We start from the raw sequence: 7565 nt of genomic DNA on the forward strand, positions 1-7565 counted from the left end.
CAACATTGTAGATAATAGTTTCTTCTTTAGCTTTTACCGGTTCTTTAACTTCTTATTTAATTGGAGGGTGATATTTAAACCAGTTATCCTTAGGGAGATCAACATGCGTAGCAAAAGATTCACAAAAGTAAGCTACTATCTCAGAGTCGAGTCCAGATTTAGTGCTAAACTTTTGAAAGGCATCGGTATTCATAAAAGATTTAACACAATCACACTTAGGTTCATACCTCACTCTTTACCTTCCTCGAGTTCCCTATCTTCAGAGTTGCGTTTAATTCTTTCTAAAAGATCCCACCGGAATTCCATAGTCTTCTTCATAAAAGAACCAATACAAGAAGTATCGAGCATGGATTGATCATCACGAGAAAGTCGAGCATAAAAGTTATGAATAATAATTTCTATCGAGAGCTCATGATTGGGGCATGAATATAACATTGACTTAACCCTCCCCCAAGCTAGAGCGATACTTTCTCCTTCACGAGGCCAAAAATTATATATATAATTCCTATCATGATGAACTAGATGCATAGGATAAAATTTCTGATGAAATTCCAATTTCAAATGGTTCCAGTTCAAAGATCCAATATCATCGCATAGCCTATACCATGTCAATGATTTTCCATTCAAAGATAAAGGGAAAACCTTCTTCTTAGCTTCATCTCTAGACAAACCTGCAAGCTTAAATAATACACTAATTTCATCCACATATATCAAATGCATATCAGGATGTTCGGTTCCATCTCCTGCATAAGGATTAGCTAGCAGTTGCTCTAACATACCCAAAGGCATTTCAATTTTCAATATTTTCAGTAGGTGCAGTAGGTTGAGGGGTAACTAATTGTGGTTCCGGTCGAGGTGAAGATACCCCGAAACAACCCCTCAAAGGATTGTTTTCCATAGTAGCAAGTGACAATAAATTTCAGCACGTAGTAATAATGTTTCCTTACCAATTTCCACTTACCAAGAGCGCTTCACTCCCCGGCAACGGCACCAGAAAATTGCCCTGATGACCCACAAGTGTATGGGGCCAATTGTAGCCCTTTTCGATAAGTAAGAGTGTCGAACCCAACGAGGAGCAGAAAGAAATGACAAGTGGTTTTCCGCAAGGTAATGTCTGCAAGTGCTAAAATTGTAAGTAGCGGAGTAGTTTGGTAGCAAGATATTTGGTAACGAGCAAGTAACAATAGTAGTAACAAAAGTGAAGCAAGGTAGCCCAATCCTTTTGAGGCAAAGGACAGGCCAAAACGGTTTCTTATGATAAGCAAAGTGTTCTTGAGGGTACACGGGAATTACATCTAGTCACTTTCATCATGTTGGCTTAATTCGTGTTCGGTACTTTGATAATTTGATATGTGGGTGGACCGGTGCTTAGGTGCTGTTCTTACTTGAAAAAACCTCCTACTTATGATTAACCCTCTCGCAAGCATCCGCAACTACGAGAAAAGTATTAAGAATAAATTCTAACCATAGCATTAAACTTTTGGATCCAATCTGTTCCTTACGGAATAGCGCATAAACTGGGGTTTAAGTTTCTGTCACTCTCGCAACCCACCATCTAATAACTACTCCACAATGCATTCCCTTTGGCCCAAATATGGTGAAGTGTCATGTAGTCGACATTCACATGACACCACTAAGAGAATGGCAACATACATACCGTCAAAATATTGAACACATATCAAGTTCACATGATTACTTGCAACATGATTTCTCCCGTGACCTCAAGAATGAAAGTAACTACTCATAAATGATAAACATGCTCAAGATCAGAGGGGTATTGAATAGCATCATGGATCTGAACATATAATCTTCCACCAAATAAAACATATAGTAATCAACTACAAGATGTAATCAACACTACTAGTCACCCACGAGCACCAATCTATAGTTTTCACACAAAGATTGAACACAAGAGAGTTGAGAGGAGTTGGTGCTGTGAAGATGTTGATGAAGATGGCCCTCCCCAAGATGGGAGAGTTGTTGGTGATGATGATGACGATGATTTCCCCCTCCGGGTGGGAAGTTCCCCCGGCGGAATCGCTCCACCGGAGGGCAAAAGTGTGCCTGCCCAAGTTCCGCCTCGAGGCAGCGGCGCTTTGTCCCAAATGTCCTCTCCTTATTTTTTCTAGGTCAAAATGACTTATAACCAAAAGATGGGCACCGGAGGTGGGCCGAGGAGGGCAGCACCCACCAGGGCGTGCCTGGGCCTCCTGGCGCGCCCATGTGGGTTGTGCCCACCTGGTGGCCCTCCTCTGGTACTTATTTGCTCTAATATTCCATAAAAAATCCTCAGGGAGTTTCAGCTTATTTGGAGTTGTGCAGAATAGGTAGTTTGACGTAGGTTTTTCAGGTCCAGATTTTCAGCTGTCAGAATTCTCCCCCTTGGTGCATACCTTGCATATTATGAGAGAAAAGGCATTAGAATTACTCCAAAAAGCATTATTATACAATAAAACAACATAAATATCAGTAGGAAAACATGATGCAAAACGGACGTATCAGTAAATTAGAAGGAATTTTCAAACATATTGGTCTCACGGCATGGATACATGCATGGAGTGGCATGGCATTTTAATTCCAATTAATTAAAAAATGATCAGAAAAACATGAAACCTTGCTTGATGTAATGTCATGTCACCAAGATGATGTGGTAAAAAATTGTCCTGTTTGATGAAAGTTTGGACACACACCCCTCACAAACCGGAGTAACTCACTAGAAGGCTCGTGGTTCCGAGAGGGAACAATGCATGTTTGATAAAGAATGGGAGATAGCTTCCTCTTACGGCCTTCAAAAAATTTCTATGTGTAACGTGCACTAATAAAACTGTCATGTGAAATTTTGGAAAATTTCAGGGGTCATTTGACCCTTTAAAGACATTTAAGTGATTTTCTAGCCATTTAATGACCGTAATACAAATTTGAACTACATCTACATGCAACGGCTAACCATGATGGTTTGAAAAATCATATTTGTTTACTTGTCTGCGATTAAAAAATCATGAGACGATGTAAATATCTGGTGTTCAAGAAAGAAAATGTAAAATCTGGTGAGACAACCGGCCCCCACACGATTGACACTCTATTTCGCGCCTCGAGGTTTGGAAGGTGAGTGGCGGGGGTTATTAATCAGACACGGTTCTGTATTGGAAATCGTCGGGTATTATGTTCACACACGGATTTTGCTGCGGGAATCGTGTGTAATTCAAACTATAGTACCCGTAAATTCCGGCGACTGAGGTGTGTACTGCTCCCGTCGATCTAGATTCCGGCCGCCAATAAATACTACCTTGCTCACGTTGTCCCACCTGCATTCTCATCTACATCCCCCCCTCGCTCGCCCTCTCTCTCTCTCTCAAATCTCTGCCATGGCGTCGCCGGTCTGCCCACGCGCCGACGAGGAGTCGCCGCCCCCCGAGGACGCTCACTCAAAGAGCAGCGACGAGGACCCCTACGCGCCGCCAGACGAGGTTGCGCCGGACCCCCCCCCCCCCAACTTTGGATTGGTTTTGGGGCCAGTACAATCTTTGTCTTTGGAAGTCGCTGCCACCGGCTGAGAAAGCCAGGCAAGTGGCCTTCAAGAAGGAGATGGCAAAGGAGGAAGCCAGGTACCAGGCGGCCTGTGAAGCCCGTGATGCCGCCTAGAAAAAGGAGGTGATGGAGCTTTGGGGGCGGGCGTGTCGTCGTGCGGATGAGGTGTACGAAGACGAGTACTTTGCGAGGAAGGTCAAAGGCGCTAGGCGCTCATCGCTGCGTGAAGGTGGGCCGATAATCTCCAGCGTGCCACCAACGAGGAGCTCCGGTGGGCGCCCAACAAAATGGCAAGATCGTTCGCGCTCGTCCGCCTGCAAGAGGCAGATCGGTACGTCAAGCGCCGCGAGGAGGAGGCGGAGTACTGCCTCCGTGCTGGGAAGATGTCGCGCACCAGGGAGCTGCTGGCGAGGAGCTGCCGGAATACTGCCCCAGGAGGGATTATTAGTTTTAGTATTGTTCGTTTTCAATTTTATGCATTGTACCTAGTAGTTAAGTATCATTGTGTATATGTGATGATATTATATATATTCTGTGATGAACTAATGAATAATTTTCTCTAATGTATTACTTTCTAATTCGAGAGGAGGTACATTTACCTCATCAAGTTCTACTTTCCTCCCACTCACTTCTTTCGAGAGAAACTCCTTCTCTAGAAAGGACCCATTCTCAGCAACAAAGATCTTTCCTTCGGATCTATGATGGAAGGTGTACCCAATTGTTTCCTTAGGGTATCTTATGAAGATGCACTTCTCCAATTTCGGTCCGATCTTATCAGGCCGAAGCCTTTTGACATAAGTGTCGCAACCCCAAATTTTAAGAAACGACAGCTTAGGTTTCTTGCTAAACCACAGTTCATACGGTGTCGTCTCAACGGATTTAGACGGTGCCCTATTTAACGTGAATGCGGCCATCTCTAATGCATAACCCCAAAACGATAGTGGTAGACGGTAACAGACATCATATATCGCACCATATCTAATAAAGTGCGCTTACGACGTTGGGACACACCATTACGCTGTGGTGTTCCAGGTGGCGTGAGTTGTGAAACAATTCCACATTGTTTAAATGAAAGCCAAACTCGTAACTCAAATATTCGCCTTTGATCAGATCGTAGAAACTTTATTTTCTTGTTACGATGATTCTCCACTTCACTCCGAAATTCTTTGAACTTTTCAAATGTTTCAGACTTGTGTTTCATCAAGTAGATAAACCCATATCTACTTAAATCATCAGTGAAGGTGAGAAAATAACAATACCCGTCGCATGATTCAACACTCATCGGACGACATACATTGGTATGTATTATTTCCAATGAGTTATTAGCTCGCTCCATTGTTCCGAAGAACGGAGTTTTAGTCATCCTGCCCATGAGACATGGTTCGCAAGTATCAAATGATCCATAATCAAGTGATTCCAAAAGTCCATCCATGTGGAGTTTCTTCATGCGCTTTACACCAATATGACCTAAACAGCAGTGCCATAAGTATGTTGCACTATCATTATCAACTTTGCATCTTTTGGCAACAATATTATGAATATGTGTATCACTACGATCGAGATTCAATAAACCATTCACATTGGGTGTATGGCCATAGAAGGTTTTATTCATGTAAACAGAATAAGATTATTCTCTGAATTAAATGAATAACCATATCGCAATGAACATGATCCAGTATTATTCATGCTCAATGCAAACACCAAATAACATTTATTTAGGTTCAACACTAATCCCCAAGGTAGAGGGAGTGTGCGATGGTGATCGCATCAACCTTGGAATCACTTCCAAAACACATCATCACCTCGCCCTTAACTAGTCTATGTTTATTCTGCAATTCCTTTTTCGAGTTACTAATCTTAGCAACTAAACTAATATCAAATACCCAGGGGTTACTATGAACACTAGTAAGGTAGACATCAATAATATGTATATCAAATATACCTTTGTTCACTTTGCCATCCTTCTTATCTGCCAATTTTTGTGGGTAGTTCCGCTTCTAGTGACCATTCCCTTTGCAGTAGAAGCACTCAGTTTCAGGCTTAGGTCCAGCTTTGGGCTTCTTCTTCTTGAAATTCCCTTTCTTTCCCTTGCCCCTTTTCTTGAAACTACTGATCTTGTTAACCATCAACACTTGATGCTCTTTCTTGATTTCTACCTTCGCTGATTTCAGCATCACAAAAAGCTCGGGAATCATTTTCGTCATCCCTTACATATTATAGTTCATCACGAAGTTCTAGTAGCTTGGTGATAGTGACTAGAGAACTATGTCAATCACTATTTTATCTGGAAGATTAACTCCCACTTGATTCAAGCGATTGTAGTACCCACACATTCTAAGAACATGCTCACTAGCTGAGCTATTCTCCTCCATCTTTTAGGCAAAGTACTTGTCAGAGGTCTCATACCTCTCGACATGGGCACCAGTCTGAAATACCATATGCTCTGTGGTGTTCAAAACGCTTTTGAAGTCCCGGTTCTAAGCCGTAAAGCATGGTGCACTAAACTATCAAGTAGTCATCATATCGAGCTTGCCAAATGTTCATAACGTCTGCATATGCTCCTGCAATAGGTTTGTCACCTAGTGATGCATCAACGACATAATTCTTCTGTGCAGCAATGAGGATAATCCTCAGATCACGGACCCAGTCCGCATCATTGCTACTATCATCTTTCAACTTAGTTTTCTCTAGGAACATATCAAAAAACATAGGGGAGTTACAACGCGAGCTATTGAACTACAACATAATTTGCAAATACTATCAGGACTAAGTTCATGATAAATTAAAGTTCAATTAATCAAACTAATTAAGAACTCCCACTTAAACCGACATCCCTCAAGTCATCTAAGTGTAACGTGATCCAAATCAACTAACCCATGTCCGATCATCATGTGAGATGGGGTAGTCATCAATGGTGAACATATCTATGTTGATCATATCTACTATATGATTCACGTTCGATCTGTCGATATCCAGTATTCCGCATGTGCAAAACTGTCTTGCACCCGTTGTATGTGAACGTAGAGTCTATCGCACCCGATCATCACGTGTTGTCTCAACACGACGAACTGTCGCAACAATGCATACTCAGGAAGAACACTTATACCTTGAAATTTAGTTAAGGGATCATCTTATAATGCTACCGCTGTACTAAGCAAAATAAGATGTATAAAAGATAAACATCACATGCAATCAAAATATGTGACATGATATAGCCATCATCATCTTGTGCTTTTGATCTCCATCTCCAAAGCATCATCATGATCTCCATTTTCATTGGCTCGACACCTTGATCTCCATCGTTGCGTCATGGTCGTCTCGCCAACTATTGCTTCTAGAACTATCGCTAATGCATAGTGATAAAGTAAAGCAATTACATGGCGTTTGTATTTCATACAATAAAGAGACAACCATAAGGCTCCTACCGGTTGCCGATAACTTTTACAAAACATGATCATCTCATACAATAACGTATATCACATCATGTCTTGACCATGTCACATCACAACATGCCCTGCAAAAACAAGTTAGACGTCCTCTACTTTGTTGTTGTAAGTTTTACGTGGCTGCTACGAGCTTATAGCAAGAACTGTTCTTACCTATGGCACAAAAACCACAACGGTGATTTATCAAGTTTGCTATTTTAACCTTCAACAAGGACCGGCCGCAGTCAAATTTGATTCAACTAAAGTAGGAGAAATAGACACCCGCCAGCCACCTTTATGCAAAACTAGTTGCATGTTTGTCGGTGGAACCGGTCTCATTAACGTGGTCATGTAAGGTTGGTCCGGGCCGCTTCATCCAACAATACCGCCGAATCAAAATAAGACATTGGTGGTAAGCAGTATGACGATCAACGCCCACAACTCTTTGTGTTCTATTCGTTCATATCATTTACGCATAGACCTGGCTCTGATACCACTATTGGGAAACGTAGCATGCAATTTCAAAAAAATCCTATGCTCGCGCAAGATCTATCTAGGAGATGCATAGCAACGAGGGGGAGAGAGTGTGTCTACATACCCTCATAGACTGTA

This window comes from Aegilops tauschii, unplaced genomic scaffold (genome assembly GCF_002575655.3).
Source record: "Aegilops tauschii subsp. strangulata cultivar AL8/78 unplaced genomic scaffold, Aet v6.0 ptg000621l_obj, whole genome shotgun sequence".
Taxonomy (NCBI): domain Eukaryota; kingdom Viridiplantae; phylum Streptophyta; class Magnoliopsida; order Poales; family Poaceae; genus Aegilops; species Aegilops tauschii.